We start from the raw sequence: 23,908 nt of genomic DNA on the forward strand, positions 1-23,908 counted from the left end.
TAAAAAAAATTTTTTTTTTGATGGCACAGCATGTGGGATCTTAGTTCCTCAACCAGAGATGGAACCCTCGCCCTCTGCAGTGGAGGGTAGGAGTCTTAACCACTGGACTGCCAGGGAAGTCCCAGAATTCATCTCTTTCTCTCTCATCCCACCACACGTAACCTATTCTCCAGTAGGTGGTAGTTTCTAGAGAATAGTTATCTGTCTTATCTCCACCATAGACCCTGCTAGGAAGACAGAAGAATGATCAAGTTTGTGTTTAAGGAAGAACACTAACACAAGGTTTTGTTCAAGGGAATGAGCCATAAAGGTTGCAAATGTTGAAATATTGGTTCCATATGAAATGTTCTGAGTATTATATCACACTTCTAATGACATCAAGTTAGGGTCAGAAGCCTGTCTGATCCAGTGTCTTCCACTTATACCTCAATCTTAGGAGTCAATTCACAGATGTGTGAGGATATTGATTAGAGTGACTGGAATGGAATATGTGATGAATTCAGTGGGGATCCATTCCTGCTAGTAGAAACCTATGCCCTGGTGCTGGTGGGTTAAGAATATCTTCTAACATTTTTATTTGGTCTTCGTTTGCATACCTCACTTGATAATCTTGTTAACAAATTCTAGTGCGTAATGATAATCAGGAAATGGTAGGAAATGATGCTTAACTAATCTGTGTTTATCCTATCAACTTCACCCTAGCTGAGGACCTAAACATTCATGGAAAAATTTGGCCTTTGTCTATTTAAGTCTGTTTTCACAAAAAAAGGGTGGTCCTTGAGTTTAACCAAAATGAAAGTGAAAGTTGCACAGTCATGTCCAACTCTTTGTGACCGCATGAACTATACACAGTCCATTGAATTCTCTAGGCCAGAATACTGAAGCGGATAGCCTTTCCTTTCTCCAGGGGATTTTCCCAGGGATCAAACCCAGGTCTCCCTCATTGCAGATGGATTCTTTACCAGCTGAGCCACAAGGGAAGCCCCGTGCTGCAGGTTTATTTCTCTTATTTCTACTCACAGCAAAATGAATTGTCCTTCAGTCTGCTTTCGCCAACTATGTCATTTTGGACTATAGGATAATGTATTTTAAAAAGCCATCAAGAAATGCTCAGAAAATTATGTAACACAATTGGCTTTGGATTGCCACAGAGAGTTTGGAGACTTTCCTGGGGTCTATGCATTAGTTTGAAGTCACAGTAAAGAAAATGGGAAGGGATGGGAAAAGTTATTCTCTAACCTGCAGCTGCCACGGAGGTAGATAGCAATGGTGTGTTGCAAAGTTGCATTCTATTTTTTTTTCTTTTTGAACTTTTAATTTTGTATTGGGATATAGCCGGTTAACAATGTTGTGATAGTTTAAGTCCCTGAAGGGACTCAGCCATACATATACATGTATCCAAAAACAGACACATCACTTTGTCAACAAAGATCCATCTAATCAGAGCTATGGTTTTTCCAGTAGTCATGTATGGATGTGAGAGTTGGACCATAAAGAAGGCTGAGCACTGAAGAATTGATGCTTTTGAACTATGGTGCTAGAGAAGACTGGAGTCCTGTGGCTAGCAAGATCAAACCAGTCAATCCTAAAGGAAATCAACCCTGAATATTCATTGGAAGGACTGATACTGAAGCTGAAGCTCCAATACTTTGATCACCTGATGCGAAGAGCCAACTCATTCGAAAAGACTCTGAGGCTGGGAAAGATTGAGGACAAGAGGGCAACAGAGAATGAGATGGTGGATGGCATCATTGACTCAATGGACATGAGTCAGAGCAAACTCCAGAAGATAATGAAGGACAAGGAAGTCTGGTGTGCTATAGTCCATGGGGTTGCAAAGAGTCTGACATGACATAGTGACTGAACAAAAAGCAATTCTCCCCCAAACCCTCCTCCCATCAGGCTGCCACATAACAATGAGCAGAGTTCCATGTGCTATACAGTAGGTTCTTACTTATATTCATTTTAAATATAGCAGTGTGTACATGACCATCCCAAACTCCCTAACTATTCCTTCCCCCTGGTGACCATAGTTCATTCTCTTTCTGTTTTATAAGTTCGTCTATATCATCTCTTTTTGGATTTCACATGTAAGGGGTGTAATAGGATATTTCTCCTTCTCTGACTTTCTTCACTCAGTATGGCATTCTGTCTTTTTCTTATCTTAACCATTAGAAAGGTAGGGTGTCTCTGTGTGTGTGTGTGTGTGTAGGTTTTAATAACAGAAAATGTACTAATTTATCTTTCTTGCTCTTGTGAGAAAAATTCCTAAGAGATATATTTCTGAAAGTCAGGAAAGGTATTTCCAATCTCCATGGGTGTCGGGGATGCAAATTCCTCAATTTTGATCATAGCACCTAGTGTGTTTCTTAATTGTTTCTTTGATAAAGGGAGGGCTTTCCCGGAAGACAAGGGCCAGGAGAGCGAGAAGACAGATTTCAGTGCTCTAAAAAAAAAAAGCTGAGATCACTGGGATTTCAGGTAACCTGCTCAAGGTGGGGTGGTGGGGTGGTCAGATTCTACAGGACAGAAAAAAGGACAATGAGATCGTTGTCAGGTTCTGAGACTTTTGTCACCTCCAGGTTTGCTGTGGTGGTCCTTTTCCATCCCCATTTGGACTACCAGAAAAATGCTTAAAATGAAAATTATTCATGGGCAATATGTTAATATCTCCCATCAGGAAGCTTCCATGAGGCTCTTATCCTTCTCCATCAGAGGGCAGACAGAATGAAAACCACAATCACAGAAAACTAACCATACTGATCACATGGACCACAGCCTTGTCTAACTCTGTGAAACTATGAGCCATGCTGTGTAGGGCCACCCAAGATGGATGGGTCATGGTGGAGAGTTCTGACAAAACGTGGTCCCCTGGAGAAGGGAATGGCAAACCACTTCAGTATTCTTGCCTTGAGAACCCTGTGAATAGTATGAAAAGGCAAAAAGGTAGGACACTGAAAGATGAACTCCCCAGGTCAGTAGGTGCCCAATATGCTTCTGGAGAAGAGTGGAGAAATAACTGCAGAAAGAATGAAGAGATGGAGCCAAAGCAAAAACAACACTCAGTTGTGGATGTGATGGGTGATGGAAGTAAAGTCCAATGCTGTAAAGAGCAATATTACATAGGAACCTGGGATGTTAGGTCTATGAATCAAGGAAAATTAGAAGTGGTCAAACAGGAGATGGCAAGACTGAACATTGACATTTTAGGAATCAGTGAACTAAAATGGACTGGAATGGATGAATTTAACTTAGATGACCATTGTATCTACTTCTGTGGGCAAGAATCCCTTAGAAGAAACGGAGTAGCCATCATGGTCAACAAAAGAGTCCAAAATGCAGTACTTGGATGAAATCACAAAAAACAGAATGATCTCTGTTAATTTCTAAGGCAAACCATTCAATATCATGGTAATCCAAGTTTATGCCCCAACCAGTAATGCTGAAGAAGCTGAAGTTGAATGGTTCTCTGAAGACCTACAAAACCTTCTAGAACCAACACCCAAAAAAGATGTCCTTTTCATTATAGGGGACTGGAATGCAAAAGTAGGAAGTCAAGAGCTACCTGGAGTAACAGGCAAGTTTGGCCTTGGAGTACGGAATGAAGCAGGGCAAAGACTAACAGAGTTTTGCCAAGAGAGTGCACTGGTCATAGCAAACACCCTCTTCCAACAACACAAGAGACGGCTCTACACATGGACATCACCAGATGGTCAATACCGAAATCAGATTGATTATATTCTTTGCAGCCAAAGATGGAGAGACTCTATACATTCAGTAAAAACAAGACTGGGAGCTGACGTGGCTCAGATCATGAACTCCTTATTGCCAAATTCAAACAAATTGAAGAAACTAGGGAAAACCATTAGACCATTCAGGTATGACCTAAATCAAATTCCTTATGATTATACAGTGGAAGTGACAAATAGATTCAAGGGATTAGATCTGAGAGACAGAGTGTCTGAAGAACTATGGATGGAGGTTCATGACATTTAAATGAGGCAGTGATCAAGACCATCCCCAAGAAAAATGCAAAAAGGCAAAATGGTTGTCTGACAAGGACTTACAAATAGTTGAGAAAAGAAGAGAAGCTAAAGGCAAATGAGAAAAGGAAAGATATAAGCATCTGGATGCAGAGTTCCAAAGAATAGCAAGGAAAGATAAGAAAGCCTTCCTCAGTGATCAATGCAAAGAAATAGAGGAAAACAATAGAATGGGAAAGACTAGAGAACTCTTCAAGAAAATTAGAGATACCAAGGGAACATTTCATGCAAGGATGAGACCAATAAAGGACAGAAATGGTATGGACCTAACAGAAGCAGAAGATATTAAGAAGAGGTGGCAAGAATACACAGAAGAACTGTACAAAAAATATCTTCACGACCCAGATAACCATGATGGTGTGATCACTCACCTAGAGCCAGACATCCTGAAATATGAAATCAAGTGGGCCTTACAAACAAAACTAGTGGAAGTGATGGAATTGAGCTATTTCAAATCCTAAAAGATGATGCTGTAAAAGTGCTACACTCAATATGCCAGCAAATCTGGAAAACTCAGTCATGGCCACAGGACTGGAAAAAGTCAGTTGTCATTCCAATCCCAAGGAAAGGCAATGCCAAAGAATGCTCAAACTATCACACAATTGCACTCATCTCACACACTAGCAAAGTAATGCTCAATATTCTCCAACCCAGGCTTCAACAGTACGTGAACCGTGAACTTCCATATGTTCAAACTGGTTTTAGAAAAGGCAGAGGAACCAGAGATCAAATTGCCAACATCCGTTGGATCATCAAAAAAGCAAGAGAGTTCCAGAAAAACATCTATTTCTGCTTTATTGATTATGCCAAAGCCTTTGACTGTGTGGATCACAACACACTGTGGAAAATTCTGAAAGAGATGGGGATACCAGACCACCTGACCTGTCTCCTGAGAAGTCTGTATGCAGGTCAAGAAGTAACAGTTAGAACTGGACATGGAATAACAGACTGGTTCCAAATAGGAAAAGGACTACATCGAGGCTGTATATTGTCACCCTGCTTATTTAACTTATATGCAGAGTACATCATGAGAAATGCTGGGCTGGAAGAAGCACAAGCTGGAATCAAGATTGCAGGGAGAAATCTCAATAACCTCAGATAGGCAGATGACACCACCCTTATGGCAGAAAGTGAAGAAGAACTAAAGAGCCTCTTGATGAAAGTGAAAGAGGAGAGTGACAAAGATGGCTTAAAAGTCAACATTCAGGAAACTAAGATCATGGCATCTGGTCCTATGACTTCATGGCAAAAAGATGGGGAAACAATGGAAACAGTGAGAGACTTTATTTTGGGGGGGGGTCCAAAATCAATGCAGATGGTTACTTCAGCTATGAAATTAAAAACATTTGCTCCTTGGAAGAAAAGTTATGACCAATCTAGACAGCATATTAAAAAGCAGAGACATTACTTTACCAACAAAGTCTATCTCTTCAAAGCTTTGGTGTTTCCAGTGGTCAGGTATGGATGTGAGATTTGGACTCTAAAGTAAGCGGAATGCTGAAGAATTGATGCTTTTGAACTGTGGTGTTGGAGAAGACTCTTGAGAGTCACTTGGACTGCAGGGAGATCAAACCAGTCAATCCTAAAGGAAATAACTCCTTAATATTCATTGGAAGGACTGATGCTAAAGCTGAAACTCCAATACTTTGGCCACCTGATGTGAAGAACTGACTCATTGGAAAAGACCCTGACTTTGAGAAAGATTGAGGGTAGGAGGAGAAGGGGACGATAGAGGATGAGATGGTTGGATGGCATCACTGACGTGATGGACATGAGTTTGAGTAGGCTCCAGGAGTTGGTGATGGACAGGGAAGCCTGGTGTGCTGTAGTCCATGGAGTCACAAAGAAACACGACTGAGCAACTAAACTGAACTGACTAAACTGTTAAATATGATGAATTAATTAATTCAACCAATTTTTTTTGAATGCCTATTCTGTACCAGGGGTTCTTCCAGAGCCTGGTATTGAACACAGTGACAATCTGTGCCTTTGCTCAGCTAGCATTCTAGTGGCAAAACACAGTGAAGTAAATAAATAAAATCTGTAAATTTTTAGATGCTGTTAAGTGCTACATGGGTGGTGAGGGGCGGGGGAGGAAGGAGAATGGACATGTTGAAGAGGAGTGTGGCAGTTTTAAATATGATCATCAAGAACTGTTTCATGGTGTTGGTGACATTTAAGTAAAGATCTGAAGGAAGGCTTACCTGTGTGGTTATTTGGGGGAAGGGTGTTTCGGGAGGAAGAATGCAAGGTTCAAAGATGAATTCTAAGTTAGAAAACCTATTTATTGACTCATGGTATCTGAAAACTCAAGAGTTCAGGCATGGCTTGATAAAGAGTTTGGGAAAGCATTCTGTTTCTGTTCTCTAGGTGCTGGTTTCATTCCTACATAGATTGGTCTTTTATAGTGGTAAGAGAGTTGTGTCTCCTGTTCTTCCATCCTTGTACTTCAACTCTATGGGAAGAGTAAAGGACTCTGTGCCAGCCTCACCAGCAGAAATCTTATATTGCCTCTTGCTCTGCTTGGCGCATTGCTGATTTCTGAATCGGTTTTTGTGATCAGAGTAAATGCTGTGTGCTGATTGTTTTATACTTGTTTTACTTGTCCCACTGGAATGGCAGGGACTGCAAAAGTAAACATGTGTCTTTTTTATTTTTTTAAAGGAGAGTGTCTGGGGTGTTCCCCTAGGGAAAATTGGGGAACGAAGAGGACGTTGAGTGGATTTAGAAGAGCAAAAGCAGAAGGAGTCCATTATACCTTGTCCTGAAGCTTTAATGAATTTTTTTTTTTTTTAATTTTTGGCTGAACCCCTTGGTGGGGGAATCAAACCCACACTGCTTGCATTGGGAGGTGGAGTTGTAACCACTGGATTCCTGGGGAAGTCTCCTTAAATGAAATCGTTAATAGAGCTGTATCTATCACAAACTTGCTGGGGAAAGTAACTTCGTCTCTATTATATCTCATTTCTCTTTCTCAAAAATTAAAAGATTAGACCCATGAACTTTGTCATATCTAATTTATACTAAGTGTATTTCTTAAAGTCTTAAATTATATTATTATAGTATGATATTACAAATATAATGTGTTGAAGAAAAAGTAAAAATAGAGAATTTAGTCGTCATTATGGCTGTTGATATTTGCCATAAGGGCCAACATGAATTTCTTTTTTTTGGCCATGTGGCACATGGGATCTTAGTTCCCCAACCAGGGATCAAACTCACGACCCTTACAGTGAAAGCTCAGAGTCTTAACCACTGGACCAACAGAGAAATCCCATGAATTTTTGAGGATAGGATTAAAATGCACATTTCTTGAAAGTTGGTGTGATCAGTCCCAGATGACTTTGTACTCTGATTTACTGTTCCTCTACTTGATAAGCCATTGAAAGAAAGAGACAAAGAAAGGGGATTATATCAGAATTCTCTGCTGGGTGAATTTCCAGCCTGGAGTTGGGGAACTCTGTTGAAAGAGCAGCTCCAGGAGCATATTTAACACAGCTGTCTATATTTGAAACTGAGAATGGAGAGTCTATGCACTCATTTGTATTGGCCTTTGTGGCATTATAATAATGTGAGCATAAGATCCCTGAAAGAGAGGAAAGCCCTGTGACTCATTTCCTGAACTTTCAGGATTGCACAGCCCTTCCTTAGTGCTCGACTGGAGGGAGAACGGGCCAAAGAAGTGGCCTGTCCCCCATGCGGCATCTTGAGACCTAGACTCTCCTAACAGTTGGTATTTCCAACAAGAGGTCTTCATAGCTGTTTTGCCTATGAGGAGTATCAGAGCTCAGCATTTTATATTAAATTTGTGAATGTGTGTGTCTGACATATGGCATTGCATCATAGAGACCAGTATCTCCTTCAAGCTTTCTGCGCGATCTGGGCAACACCTAAAATATGTCCGTGTACAATTTCCATGTGTTACACACCATGCACTTAGGTAACCTGAGACCTGCCTCTGGGAATATTTTCTTGAAAATTTCCATGCACTTGAGCACAGTGCACAAAGACGATATCAGACGGAGCATATCCTTCTTCCTGTATGACAGATTCAGGGATTTATGGCCTTCTTGGCTTCCTGAGCCAAATGAAGATAAATTCCTATCTTGTTTCAGGAGGTCTTTAGGGTTCCATGAAGACCATTTTCTTTATTGCAGCCAGGCTTTGTTTCAACTTGGAAGGACAATACTTCAGAAGGAACTGGGGTCCTGCAAACTCACTCCCCACCCATCCAAAATACTCTTCTTATTGTGGTTTTTCTGTGATTGACTCATCAGAATGATATTTGTCTGTGACATATTTTCCTAAAATAAAATATATGTAATAATTTATTACAGTACAGCATGAATACATATTGCTGACCCAGCAAACTAGACTATGTGTGTTTGATCAATGGTTGCTAGTCTGTGCTTACTGAGTGCGTCTGCAATGTGTGTCGTTTCTTTTATCGTGGTCTCCCTTTCTGTCATTTCTTTTTTTGCGTGTGTTATTTTCATGGCTTACAGGAAAAGGAATAGCAATAGGCAGGCTGGAAAGAAAAATTGCAATAGATGTGAAAAATGTAAGTTTTATCACGAGATGAGAAGAGAAACCAGACTGCAGAGAAAATATTTGCAAGAGGCATGTCTGATAAAGACTGCTATTTAGCATATACAAAGAACCCCTACAACTCAACAATAAGAAAAGAAAAAAACCTGGTTAAACAGTGGGAAAAAGACCCAGATAGATACCTCAGCAAAGAAGATATACAAATGGTAAATAAGCATATGGAAGGATGCTCAACACCATATTTACCAGGGAACTGAAAGTCGAAACAACAATGACATGTCGCTACATACCTATTAGAATGGCCGAAATCTTGAACACTGACATCAAATGCTGGTGAGGATGGGAACAACAAGAACTCTCATTCATCGCTGATGGGAATACAAAGTGGTTTAGCCATTTGGAAGACAGTTTGGCAATTTCTTACAAAAGTAAACATACTCTTACCAAATGATCCAGCAATGGCACTCCTTGGTAACTACCTAAATGAGCTGAAAAATCATGTCCATACAAAAGTCTCAACAAGAATGTTTGTAGAAGCTTTATTCATAATTACCAAAATTTGGAAACAACCAAGATATCCTTCAGTAGGTGAATTGATAAATAACCTCTAGTATGCCTAGACACTATGGAATACTTATTCAGTGCTAAAAAAAATGAGCTATCAAGTCCTAAAATAGACTTGGAGGAAACATAAATGCATATTACTAAGTGAAAGAAGCCAAACTAAAAAGGCTACATACTGTGTATGATTCCAACTATATGACGTTTTGGAAAAGGCAAAATCATTGACAAGATAAAAAAGATCAGAGAGGAGGGAGGGGTGTGTGGTCTTGAGCACCAAGGATTTGGGGGCAGTAAAACTATTTTGTGTGACACTAAAATGGTGGATGTGTGTTGTTATACATTTGTTCAGACCCATAGAATGTCCACCACCAAGAACGAATGCTACTGTAAACTTTGAGTACAGTAGGTGGGCTTTGAGTGATAATGATGTATCAGCGTAGGTTCGTGGATTGGAACAGTCGTGGGAGATGACAGTGGAGGAAGCTGTGCCTGTCTTTGTTAGGACAGGGAGTACATGGGAAATCTCTATACTTTGCACTCAATTTGCAGAGACCCTAAAATTGCTCTAAAAATGAAGTCTATTAAAAATGCAAGTGGTGGTCCAGTGGTTAGGAATCCACCTGCTAATGCTGGAGACACAGGTTCAATCCCTGGTCTAGGAAGGTCCCACATGCCGCAGGGCAACTGAGTCCATGTGCCATGACTACCAAGCCCACACTCTAGAGCCCGGGAGCCACAACTGCTGAGCCTGTGTGTTACAACTACTGAAACCTGCACACCCAGAGCCTGCGGCCCGCAGCAAAAGAAGCCACCACAACGAGGAGCTGGCCATCTGCACGTAGAGGAAGCCTGTGTGCGGCAGCGAAGACCCAGCACAGCCAACAATAAAGAAGAATTAAAAAATTTTAAAGACATGCCATTTGTATGGATTTTTGAGGTGACTTCTTGTGGAAATTCTTTGATATGATAAAGGGTGTCGGGAAAGGAAAGGAGAAGAAGGAAAGAGCAAAGCAGCTATGGTGACAAGGCCTGAGTGCAGCAGCCACGAGGAGACTGACGGTGCTTCTCGCTAAGGATTGTGCAGTGTCCTCCTGTTGAGGGCCATTCAGATAGCAGGTTAAGCTTTCCCAGCCTCACCCTATTCTTGAGTCTCTTCTTCCAACAAGACCAAGGAAGGAGACTGGAGATGTATGCTTCTCCCTCTGAGTTTCCAAAAGGCTTTTTAGGGAGATAGTTCCCCTCCCTTATCAGAGCTGGGCTGTATCGAGTCCTGCCTTATCTGGGAGGACAGCTCAATTGCAACTGAATCTGTTTTCTCAGCACAGCTGCTGTAGCCGGAAGGGCCCACTGGCCTGCTCTTCCCTCACTGCCTCTTCCTAGCTGAATAAGGAGGAGGGTGTACTGAGTGACTTCAGCTAATAATTATGGTGACGTCCAGCATATAATGATTGCAGGTGTTGTGCCAGGCGAACACTAAGTGTTTTGTATGGATTGTCTCAATCTCAGAAGAATAACGGCCAGTAGCACTTAGTAAATGTCAGGCACTGTTCAGACATATTATCCTGATTTACTTCTATGAGAACCCTAAAGAGGAGGCTCCGTTATCTTTCCTGTTTGACAGATGAGGAAACTAAAGCTTAGAGAACCTATGTCTCTTGCCCAGTGTCACACAGCCACCGAGTGATCAAATTCGAGGGCTCTAGAACAGTCTGTTAATTTATAATTGTGCAGAGTTGTTCCACTACAGTTTTATTCTCTCTAAAATATTTTCTAAAAATAAAGAATCCCTGATATGACCATGGGCACATGTGTTTTTCCCCTGCTTTTGGTGTTCCACATGATCATGGCTAGTGAGAGCTAGTGTAACAAACTACCACACACGCTTAATTAATCAGCCCAGGTGATTGTGTCCCACTCTGATTGTGAAAGTCCAGAAGAGAAGCAAAACCAAAATTCGATACACAACCAGGATCCCTACGAGTATGCCAAACGCCCTTTAGATCTATTTCTGCTTATTCTTCCGTGTTTATTCCTCCCAGGTGTTAGGGTGTCTTCTTTAGCCTCATTCTTTTGTGCTTTATCCTGTAGTCACTTCTCTTTTCATTTTCCATCTGAGCTAGTTTGAACTTGCCGGCCTCTAATTTTAGGCCTTTTGCCCTCTCATCCAAATCACTTCTGCCAGAAACGCACTACTGCCGGAATGCTCCTTCTAAAGAACTGGAACTTCTGGATAATAATCTTCACGGTTGGACCCAGGTTTTCCTTCCCAGCCAGACCTTCTACCGCTCCCCAACTTGTCCCCTAAGACCAGCCACACACTGCTGTCCCCCCAAGTCACCCTTCCTAACTGTGCCTCTGCTCAGATTTCCCCTCTGCCCAAAGCCTTTGGGTCCCACCGGGAGCTCCTTTCCATCCTCAGTGCTGAAGTCAAGCTATACTATTCCAATTTCTCCAGCCTCTTTTCTTTGAAATCATGGAACCTTGGGCACGCTTTAATCTTAGTGCAATAGGTACACATTTCAGCTGACAGTTTTTTTTTTTTTTTCTATTGACCAATTTAATTGACATTTTGAACTCTCTGCCTCTTGTTGGATACATGGTAAAGTGATGTACTTCTCCCATCTCTTCTCTGGGCTTATGTCTAAAGGCTCAGGTAAACCAGAGCACTTAGGTTGGGGAGTGTGGTCTTGGCCATCACCTCTTCCTTCTGGCCTCCACTTGATGCCCGATGTCCTTTGGCTATCAGCCCAGACAGGTGGCTATGGTATCACTCTCCCTCCCATCTTTGAAGGCCTCTCAGGTTTAGCAAATGCCTTGTTTTGGTGCCCTTTTTCTTGGGCATTCAGACATGTATGTTCCTAGGCTGTGCCGAGCAATGGAAAGTTTAGGGTGCCAAGGCCTGCATCTTTCTGGATCACTCTCAGAAACATAAGCCCATTCTGTTAACTCAGTGAGGCTTTCCTAGCTACAGCTTGCATTTCTTCGGTGGGGTCTGAATGCTCCTCCTGGGCTCTCTGAGACACTGAAGCACAAACTGGTGCGTTCCGGGAGCTCTCAGTTATGTGTGGGAGCCCTGTCATTGGGTCTTTCCCCGTCCATGGCCCTTTTCGCAGTCCTGGCTGCATGTAAGTTCTCCTGTGTTTTTTCTGACTCTTCTTCCTCCCCACACTCTGAGGAAATGTTATTCAACAGTCGCTGAGTTGGGTGGAGGGTGTGGGGAGGGTGTGGGAAGTCTCGCTCTAACCCCATCCTGTCTCTATGTCCTCAGGCCTAGCCTTTTGAAACTCAAAAACTTTTACCCTGTTTTTTGCTATCACGGCCTTTGGCAATGAATCCCATAATGCTAAAGTGGGGCAAAACCTGGGGGTTCTAGAGATATATCTTTATCTCACTGTCATGGTTCCATCTTATTTGGACAATAGTATTCATTACATTAAAGGAAAACTTCTACCTTTCCTTTATGATAGCTTCTAAGTCAGGACAAAACCCCAGAGAAAAGATGAAGGAAGTACCTGGATTTGCCTGAGCTGCAGCAGCAGCAGCAGTATCTATCAACAGGCAGAAGGAAGATGTAAAAAAAATTTTTGTCCTTAATTTTACTTTATTTTCTTCCAGTTATATAGAGATAGATCTGCCATACAACACTGTGTAAGTTTAAGGTGTATAGCATAATGACTCAACATATGTATACATTGCAAAATGATAGGATATACTCTCTTAATAACTTTCAGATATTCAAAGTGTAAATTAAATTGAGCAATAGAAAAAAAAATACATCAGTTGAAATGTATACCTGGTACACTAAGACCAAGGTATGTCTGGGGTCCCCTGAAGGCATAGGGAAAGAGAGAGAGTAGGAACTCAGTGTCTGGTGAATGAATTAAGCAATTAAATGATTAATGCTAACAGATTTTGTTTCTCCAGTGCCGACCATATGCCAGGTACAACTAACCTTCTCAACAATCTTACAACATTTCCCTTATTTATACTTAAGGAAAGCAATATAGCTCAGAAAGGCAACATATTTCATCCTGGATTGAACAGCTAATGAGCAGTAAATACAGAATTCTGACCCAAATCTATTTGATCCCCAATCCTGAATTCTTTCCGCTGGGCACACTATGTAATCAAATTTATTTAACCTTTGAGGCGCTTACAGGTACAAAATCCCATATGAAATATATATATATATATGCATGTATATACAGATGCATATATCATATATATGTATATATGGTGAAGTCTCTTGCTTTCTAAGAAATTAAATGCACTTTCCAACCACTGGAAAGGATTGTTTAAAAATATTCTCTTGCTCTGCTATTCTTAGAAATTTTTTGTGTTATTATTTTCTGGGAAGCTTATTGATCCTGCTAATATTGATTGCCTCACTTATCAATAACAGTAGGATGCAATGTCACGAGTTTACACTAGGAACCTTAACATTTGCAACTCTGGTATATTTCCATCAAATGATGTATTTATCATTTACACCATTTAGACATTGGTGAGGATGAAGAAAAAAATGTTTGTGTGAGTTACATGGGGATAAATGTTTTCCTTTTGCACTGCCTGGCAAGATGGTGGCAGTATTTTTTACAAATAAGATATGTAATTGTATGTCTATTCCAAGCAGCTTGTTTATATTTTCCCTCAGGGTTTGACTTTCTTAGATGTCTAAAACACTCTGAGGGGAGGGAGGGAATGCCATAAATTTTTACAAACAGACATTGTCCTTGTTTCCCAGGCAAATTCAATGCACCTTCTGTTGGGTAATTGGAATCCAAGAAGTAACATGGAGTGTTTTAACAAAATGTGAATGAGCTGTATTTATAATGAAACGACAGAGATTTGGAAACCCAAACTATTTATGTGAGAGAAAGTGATTAAAAAGACACAGTGAGAGATCAGAGTGTACTGACTCAGTTGTAGAATTTGGCATTTAACACAGTAAACATAGGTGAATGTGAGTAAGTATTTCCAGAAGATGGGTCCCACAGCCTTTCTATTTCTGGGGTAGCATCCCACTGCATTTTGCTGGTGTTGCATTCTCTTTTGGGGGTGGTGGTGGTTATAAACTGTACTGTTAAAAATGGGCTGTAAATAAAAAGTGTATCTCAGAATGGTTCTTTTTCTCTTTCTATTTTGGGTTAAATTGATCAGAAAGAGATCTTGGGGGAGCTGTGAATAAGCTTCATGTTACTTTTTTGCTGCAGTAATGGCCCCTTTTGCAAAGAGCCATGTGTCCATGTGTCTGTAATTGTGTCTTTAGAACATCTGAGCTGCTACTGCCTTATAAATGCAGTCCCTTCATATTTGAGACCACTGTCCCAAGCAGTGCCAAGAACTGAAGGCAAAGGCCAGATGCCACGTTGCTAGGAGAACCAGGTGACAGGGTTGGGCTGTGCAGTGTGGTGGGAGGAAGAGAGAAATGCAGCTGGTGATGTCAAAAGATCGGTGAGATTTCCATTTCCTTTGCTGTTCATTTTAGAAACAATTGTTTGATGACTGTTTACTCATAGGAAGATATAAATAAGACTGCTGCCCTCCCTCTCTTCTTCCAAGTCATTCATTCCAATTTTCAGTTTTACTGATTGGTTGTCATATCTCTCAAAATTCTCAGGTTACTGTTTCTTCCATGTGAGAAGAGTGGTTTTCAACCTTTGGGGAGTCACGTACCTCGGAGAATCCGGTGAATGGTAGGACCTTGCTCCTAATTCACACATAGTCAGAATATTAAGGGTTCTGAGATCCTCAGAAGTTCATCTATGGACCCCTGGTTAAAACCACCATCCCCTGTGACCTCCTCTCCCCATTTATCTGTAGTACCACACCCTGGCTTCTTGTCCTTTTTTATTTTATAAATATTTATTTACTTATTTATGGCTGCATCAGGTCTCAGAGCAGCAGGCAGGGTCTTTGGTTGTGGTGCACCAGCTCTCTAGCTGAGGTGCCCAGGCTTAGCTGCTCTGCGGCATGTGGTATCTTAGTTCTCCATTTAGGGATTGAACCTGGATCCCCTGCATTGGGAGGCAGATTCTTAACCGCTGGACTACAGGGAAATCCCTTCTTGTCCTTTTATAGCATCTTTCATTTGCAGCGTGGCGAATTGCTCTATTTCTAGTGTTGGCTGAACAAAGGTGTGCTATTTTCTTTTGTATCATAGGAGAGCAGGTGGTGTAAGTTTCTCCAGTTCTGCACTCCTTTAGTATGAATCTTTTCCCCATGTTTTTCTGGAAGTGGTGTCTAATGCATTCTTCTTTCTACCTGGTGGTGATGAGACATATGTACAACAGTAGAAAATGATTATTGAGTTGAAATGTTAAGACATCTTGTATATGACTGTCTGTGATGATACATATGCACAACAGTAGAAAATGATTATTGAGTTGAAATGTTAAGACATCTTGTATATGACTATCTATACTTCCGAACATGGACTCTCTTGAATTCAAAGTATTTACATATATTTACAAAGTGACATGCGCATCTGATGGAGTCTTTGACAGTAGAGCTAAATATAGTTAACTGGTTCCCACGGGAATCCAATCTCTGATTAGACAATAGGTCTTGAACTGCTAGAGAAAAGCTAAATGTGTTTCTGAAACTACAATATATCTGAAAAATAATGTAGATTTTCAGGATTGTGTGTCCATCCACTCCAATTTGAACAGTGCTGATTTATGAGGCTAAAATCTTATTATAAGAAATTGTTTTTTAGTTGCTAATTATAAATGAAAAAGAATTATAGTGTTAGGCAGAATATTGCCTCTCCTCCCCACCCTCCACCCAAGAAGACATCCATACCCTAATCTCCCAAACCTGTAAATATGGTCAAAGGGACTTTGCAAATGTGATTAAGTTTAAAGACTTTGAAGTAGGGAGATTTCCAGTTGGGCCCAGTCTAATTACCTGAATTCCTTATACTTGGAGAATCTTTCCAGGCTATGATTAGAGAAAGAGATGCGGTAGCAGAAGCAGGGTTACAAAGATGCTGCATCACTGGCTCTGAAGATGGACGAAAGAGGCTACAAGCCAAAGAATGTGGATGCCCTCTCAAAGCTGAAAAGGCAAGAAAATGGATTCTTTCCTAAAGCCCTCAGAAAGGAGCCCAACCTGGTTGACATCCTGACTTTAGCCCAGTGAGACCTGTGCCAAACTTCTGACCTTCCAAACTAGAAGATGATGAATTTGTGTTGTTTTAATCCACTAAGTTTATGGTAATTTGTTGCAGCAGCAAGGGAAAGCCAATACAGTTCTGTTGTTACAATTGTAAAATAGTGGGAAAATATGCAATTAATGTAAATATGCAAACGTTTAAAAACTTCTATGTGATTCATGAACCCTTGGGTCTCAGAGTGAGAAGCACTGCTGTGTTTGACTTTTTAAGAAGTCAGTAAGAGGATCCATAGATTTTCTTCATGTGTGCTTTTGTTGGGTGGTTTGTAAATTCTTTAATTTATTGCTTTAAATCTGGTAAGTCCATTTTGGGAAACAGACCTCTTTTCCCATGTGCTGAGCCACCTTCCCTTGTATTGTTCGAACTTCTCTCTCAGCACTCGGTTACCAAATAGTAACCCATGAATGATGTATCGTTGTATCTAGTGATGTTTTAGTAATAAGTAATACATTTTTTAGTAATAGGTAATAAGATCTTAGTAATGCATTCTATATTCATCAGAAGCTCTGCATTCCTTTTTTTTTTTGCATGATTCACATTTACTCTGTTTAGGATGAAATAGCAGTTTGGTTTATCTGCAGTGATTTTTTTTTTTAAATCTAATACAAATTTAACTAGTTGTTAGTAATATCGTGAAATGTAATTGTGTTATCTCTAGGAATAACTCATTTGTACAAGAGGGAAAATATGCACCTCTTTCAGATAATATTGTTGTCTCATCTCTGTCAAAATTTATTGATAAATTGATTTTAAGAAAGAGGAGAAAGGGAAAGAAGGAGAGAAGGAGAGAGAGAGACAGAGAGACTAAGAAAGGATCTTGACAGGCCATCTCTTTCTTCAAGCAGAAATGTATTTAAGAGACACTGAACAGATAAATATCTATCCTAGGGAAGGAAATGGAATTTTGTCCCCCCTAAGGGAGCCCTAAATATATTTCAGCTAGTTCATTTGCATGAGTCATTTACATTGATTTCCATGAACCATTCCTGGGTCTCTGTTCTCCATATAACCCTTGACTTAACAAAATCTCTCTCTCTGTCTCCCCCCTGTTCCCCCTTCCCTCTCTCTTCCCCCTATTTATCATTCATTCCATTCATATTGAATGTCTACTCTGAGAATGACTCTGTGAAGGCATTATGGGAATCTCTGAGAAATAAATTCAGAGTCTCACCCACAATTTACAGTATTCTGGGGGAGAGCATGGGCCTAAGGAAGGTGAAATGACAAGAGGTGTTTATAAAGTGTCATGCAAGGCAGTGTCAGTGGAGGGTAATAATAGCTGAAAGCGTGGGTCATGGGATGGCAGAAGCAGCGTCTGAGTACCCCACTAATGTCAGGCTCCAAGTGTATGTTTTCTCTCTTCATCCTCAACAAACTTTTGAAAGAGATTATCCCCATTTATGTAATTCTGGAGCATTGAACTCAGTATTCCAACTGACTCAGGTTCACTTGAGTTGAAAATTCAACTTCATCTCATTGGGACGCACTGTCGTTGATGTGCCAACATAGACGTGTTCCTTGTGGATCTCAAGTCTTCCCGGAGGACGTGACTCATTTATCAAGCATCTGCTACTCGCCAGGTACTTGCTAGATCTATTCTCTCATTTGAAGAATGAGAAAAGTGGGCCCTAGACAGGTTCAGTAGCTTGCCCAAAGGCACATCCTAGGTGAGTGAGAAAGCCAGGATGTGGACCCAAGTGGGCTGATTCCCAGCACAACGCTGTCTGCTGTGCACTGGGCTGGGTTTTATAACCTATCGCTGGGCAGGACGGGAGATCTTTTCACTCCTTTCAGCATGACATGGAAAGAAAACACATTCAACAAGTTGTTTCATGAAGTATGATAAGTACTTTGATAGGGGAAGTAGAAATGCTGTGGGGACACAGGAGGAAAGAATTTCTAACCTGAACAAGAAAAAAATAAATTCTTCCCCAAGGAAATCATAGTTAAGCTGAACCCTGAGGGAAGAGTGGAAGATAACCAGATGAGGGGAATGGGAGCACGTCCACAGAATCATAGCCCCCAGCCTTCAATCAGCAATTGCTTCAGAAATAAGTGAGCTGCATGTACCAGCCTCTTCAAGTAGGTCGCCACTAGGTTCAGGCCCCAGTTGCATTTAGATCTTGACTCAGATGTCACGTCTCCTTAAGGTCTTTCCTAACCACCCTACTTAAAATGTTACCACAGCCGCCAACCTTCCCAGTCTCTTTCCATGGCATCTGTTTTCCTCTATGGCCTCCATATAACTTACCACATCTTATTTATTCATTGCTTTTGATTGTCTATTTCTTCCCATTGGGATACATGCTTTATGCAGGCAGATTTTTTTTTTTCACTGTGTTTTGTTCACGGGTGAGTCTTAAGAACTTAGAACAGTGCTTATAGCATGGTGGGCTCTCCATAAATACTTATTGAATGCATGTTGAGATATTCATTTGTTCCTGATTTCATGACCACTGTGTCCTGTGAATCAGAGAAGCTCACTCAGGAGCTCGTGCTGAAATCCTCCTGATGCCCTTAGTGCCCCATGCTCTATTCTAGATAGCCTGGGAGCCGCCAGGCAGTGTGGTGGGCGGGCACCTTTCAGCAGGGTACTCCTTGCTCCACAAAGTCTACATACAGATCACTCACAGAATTTTCTCTAACTTTGTGTGGAGCCGAGAATCTTAGTGTTCATTTCCACCCATCACCTGAGCACTTGCCTTTCCATTTCCTTCCTCTGCAGAAACATGTTTCTATATCTCTTCCCGTGCTTAGTCCCCTGAAGCTCACCCCTGGGGAACATTTCTGTGCCATGATGTTTCAGTTCAGTTCAGTCGCTCAGTCGTGTCCGACTCTTTGCGACCCCATGAATCACAGCACGCCAGGCCTCCCTGTCCATCACCAACTCCCAGAGTTCACCCAAAGTCTTGTCCATCGAGTCGGTGATGCCATACAGCCATCACATCCTCTGTCGTCCCCTTCTCCTCCTGTCCCCAATCCCTCCCAGCATCACGGTCTTTTCTAACAAGTCAACTCTTCGCATGAGGTGGCCAAAGTATTGGAGTTTCAGCTTTAGCATCAGTCCTTCCAATGAACACCCAGGACTGATCTCCTTTAGAATGGACTGGTTGGATCTCCTTGCTCTCCAAGGGACTCTCAAGAGTCTTCTCCAACATCACAGTTCAAAAGCATCAATTCTTCGGTGCTCAGTTTTCTTCACAGTCCAACTCTCACATCCATACATGACCACAGGAGTTTATTATACCAAAATTTAACTTTTCCCTTTCTTATTTTCACTTATCTGGTAAGACCTTTGACTTTTGGTAACTAAAAATGTTTACATTTAAAAGAGTGTACTATCAACAATATTTGGCATAGCAGAGTTACCAGATAGATCCTGTTTTGTCTAAGTTTACAGCTTCTTTTATTCTCTCAGATAGGCTAGCTTACTTTACAAACATGGGTGACAGTTTCTTGTTTCTTGCCCTTTTCTGTCCAGGTGGAGGAATTCAAGCAGAGAGCCCAAAGCCTGTGTGCAAAGAGCTCATGATTGCAAAGGAATCCAAGGATCTTAGAGATGAGAGTTACTCATTTTATGAGAGAGAGAAAAAAACAGAGAGAGAGACATAGAAAGTATCCAGATGTAACAAGTACTGTGTCGTCCTTGTCTGACCAGAAAAGTGCAGAAGGAAACTATTCCTCCTTTACCATTGCTGCATGGAAGTTTCACAGAGGTTTGGAATTCTGTTGCTCTGGTGATATACTAACTAATGAGAAAAGATTGTGCTTACAGTTACTGTGTGACCTTTGGGGATAGTTTGTAGAATCACTGGTTAACTAGGTCAACTCTGTCCATATGGTATCATTATGGTCATTCTGCCTGGAGAGGAATAGCAAACTAGAAATCAAAGCTAGAAAGAAAAGGATGAGGTAGCGTGTAGTCTCTGACTGCCTGAGGTGACCTGAGCTGCTGCACAGTGGCAGCCATACCTACAATAGGCAGGGAAGGCCAAGGTCAGAGTAGCAAACTGCTCCCTGCTACATCCCTACTAACCTCGTTCCAGATCTTGGATATAAAACAAGCTTGGTTTTCAATTTTCCCAGCTGCAGAGGCATCAACTTAAGGCTCCTTTTAGGTGGTCTGCCTCTTGTTTCTCCAATATTAATTCAGAAGATCATTTATAAGTCTTTTGATCAACCCATTAGATGTTTTCCTTGGTATCTGAACAATTACCACGAATTCCTGAAGGCCAAATACATAATTCTGAACAAAATATTGAAGACAGTTTCAGGTTTCATAACTTGAATTTGGGGATAATTGTTTCCATGTATTTCCTGCTGATGAATCAACCTATAGTCATTTAATAGGTTGATTTAAAACAATTTTTTTTTCTTTTCACAGTTTTGTTTTTCTATTACATACGTGTTTCTCTTTATCCCACATGGAATATTCTGTTCTCCAAGTGAATTCATGAATGGGAAAGAAGAGAGGACAAAGCAATGAAGTACTGAGCATGGAGTGAGTTGGGGCAAATCCTAAGGCTGTTCACACATGAAGGAACAACAGGGGTTGAGTGTGTGCCTGGTGGGAGCACGTGGTGGCTGAGTCATGTGGGGACTAGGGTTCCACACTGGGATCAGAAGCTCTTGGCAGATTAGCAAGAGTTTATCTGTGAGTGTTTTCTGAAGTCACTGGGGTGCCTAAACCATGCCCTCTAATCACACAACAATATCACATCCCATGACTCAACTTTTAAGACTCTTTTTGATTCATGATCATTATTGCCCCATAAAGATAATTTCCTGAACCGTTTATAGTTTAGAAAAAAACTTGCAAGAAGGTTGAATAGTACAAGGTAGCGTCTATAGTTACTTCATTCAGCATCCCCGTACGGAATACCTGATATGTATTGGCCCTTTTTTTTTCCCTAGGAACTAGAGATAGTAATAGGCCCCTTATCCATGAAGCTTACATCCTAGTGGTGGGTGGGGAGTGGTGCAGATGGACATTCAACAGATAAGCCAATAAACAAATATGGTGATTTCTGATGGTGATGTTTACCAAGGAAATAGACCTGGGAGTTATGATTGCAAGTGATGAGAATGAGGTGGAGGTGGGGGAATTCCAGGCATTGACAGAGGGAACCGAATATGCAAAAACATAGCAGCAGACAACAGTGACTTCCATCCTTGATTCATCAGCCTCAAAGGGTTTCTGGGAACAGTGGGAGAAGTTCTGACACCACCGAGGGCCCTCCTGTCAGCTGCTTCACATCAAGGGAAGTCCAAGCACCCCAGGCAGCCTGGCCTCAGCGAAGTACAAAGAAGACCAGGGAAAGAGGTCAATGGAAATTCACCCATATCCGCTTCTTCATTTTACTATTTCACCTCTCCTTTTAGCTCTAGCCACTTCAGAAAAAAAAAAAAAAATCTCTTCTTTAGGGCAGCTGCATACACAGTCCCCAGGGAAATGCTGAATAAAAGTGTTTGAGGAACTTGTGTAAATAATTGTGTGAAGTGATACCGTAATTACACTGGGTTTAGATAAAATGCTTCATTAGGGGATGGTGCAGAGAAGGCAATGGCACCCCACTCCAGTACTCTTGCCTGGAAAATCCCATGGGTGGAGGAGCCTGGTAGGCTGCAGTCCACGGGGTCGCGAAGAGATGGACACGACTGAGTGACTTCACTTTCACTTCTCACTTTCATGCATTGGAGAAGGAAATGGCAACCCACTCCAGTGTTCTTGCCTGGAGAATCCCAGGGATGGCGGAGCCTGGCGGGCTGCCGTCTATGGGGTCGCACAGAGGTGGACACAACTGAAGCGACTTAGCAGCAGCAACAGCAGGGGATGGTGAGCTAGAGAGTCCATTAAGCCAATGATCTCAATGGGGGTGATCCTTCCTCACCCACAGGGGACATCTGGCAAAAACTGAAGATAATTTTAACTCATAACTTGAGATATCAGGTATCTAGTGAGTAGAGGCCAGAGATGTTGCTGAACATGGAACAGTGCACTGGACACTCCCCACAACAAAGGATTACCTGATCCTGCAGCAAGTGCTGAATTGGGGTTGTTCTAGTTCTTCTTACTACCATGAATTTAATCCTCCACACCAGTCTTCCAGTGTTTCAGGGTACAGAGGAGGTTAGGCACTTCTGAAAATTGCTAATCTTCTAGATCCATCATGTGTGCATGCTTAGTCGCTTCAGTCATGTCTGCTTCTTTGCGATCCTATGGACCATAGCCTGCCAGGCTTCTCTGTCCATGGGATTCTCCAGGCAAGAATACTGGAGTGGGTTGCTGTGCCCTCCTCCAGGGGATCTTCCCGACCCAGGGATGGAATCCACATCTCTTACGTCTCCTGAATTGGCAGGCGGGTTGTTTACCACTAATGCCACCTAAGAAGCCATCGCTGGGGTTCCAATCCCAGCTCTGCATCTGACTGAATGTGTAACTAAATGCGTATATGAGACCTTGGCAAGTCACTTAATTTCTGCCTTTCTGTTTCTTTTAGTTGTAAGATGGAGATAATGCAAGTCATAAAGTGACTTTGAGGAAAAAGTTAAGTGATGTATTTGATTATTAACGAAGTCTGGCATACAGTGATTGCTCAATACACGTTAAATATTTTGTGTGTGTGTGTATGTGTATGTGTGTGTGTGTGTGTATGTGTGTGTGTGTGTGTGTGTGTGTGTGTGTGTGTTGCAGTTGCCTGGTTTCTGGGAATGTGATTGGTAAATATCAGGAGAGTAGTGTGGGGATCACTTACTCAGTATATACCATCCCCCAATTCAATTCCATCCCTTCACTGATTAGCTGCTTCATGCTAGGCATTCTGCCTGGGATTTAGGGATGGATGACAAAATATGAAGTAGATAGACATTGTGAAAGTTTTCTCCTTGGGTGCAGCTACATGACGACCCCGGAGAAAATCAGTAGACATATTTGTCTTTCCCTTGAAAAGAGAACTGATGTTTTCAAGCCTCGCTAAAACATCTTGTCTATTTGAAGTGTGTGTGTGTCATTGTACCACTAGCTGCTGCAGCTAACCCTGAAGCATTATTCACACTGAACTTAAATTATCTTTGATATCTGCCAGCAGATTTATTAGACAGTTTCTGGGGACAAATCCCTAAGTGAGTGTATTAGTCAGGGTCCTCCAGAGAAAAAAGAGCCAACAGGATGTGCATACATGTAGAAAGAGATTTATTTCAAGGAACTGACTCCCATGGTTATGGAGGTTAGCCAGTCTAAAGTCTGCAGAGTAAGCTGGCAGGCTGGAGATTGAGGAAAAGCCACTGTTGCAGATGAGGTCCAAAGGCTACCTGTTGTCAGAAATTCTTCTTCTTTGGGGAGGGTCAGTCTTTTGTTCTAGTTGGGCCTTCACCTGATTAGATGAGGCCCACCAACACTATAAGGGTCTGTCTGTTTCACTTAAAACCCATCATTGAAAATGGCCATCTCATTCAAAGACACCTTTACAGAAAAATCCAAAATAATTTTTGACTGCATATTTGGTCATCACGGCCCAGCCAAACTGACACAAAAAATTAACTCTCACAGTCAAGAAGGCAATGTGGTCCAATACTG

The 23,908-nt window shown here is 41.5% G+C and overlaps 1 long non-coding RNA gene across 5 annotated transcripts in view; it reads left to right on the forward strand.

Moving 5' to 3' along the window:
- The window catches only part of LOC102399387, a 35,707-nt gene extending 13,892 nt beyond the window's left edge, over nucleotides 1-21,815 (forward strand). For all 5 annotated transcript variants that reach the window (XR_006550648.2, XR_006640969.1, XR_006550645.2 and 2 more), the window contains 2 exons: nucleotides 6,708-17,912; nucleotides 19,814-21,815. This is a non-coding gene — a long non-coding RNA (uncharacterized LOC102399387). The remainder of the gene's footprint in view (nucleotides 1-6,707; nucleotides 17,913-19,813) is intronic.
- The last annotated feature ends 2,093 nt before the right edge of the window (nucleotides 21,816-23,908 follow it).

Source organism: Bubalus bubalis, chromosome 4, assembly GCF_019923935.1.
Source record: "Bubalus bubalis isolate 160015118507 breed Murrah chromosome 4, NDDB_SH_1, whole genome shotgun sequence".
In the NCBI taxonomy this organism is placed as follows: Eukaryota; Metazoa; Chordata; class Mammalia; order Artiodactyla; family Bovidae; genus Bubalus; species Bubalus bubalis.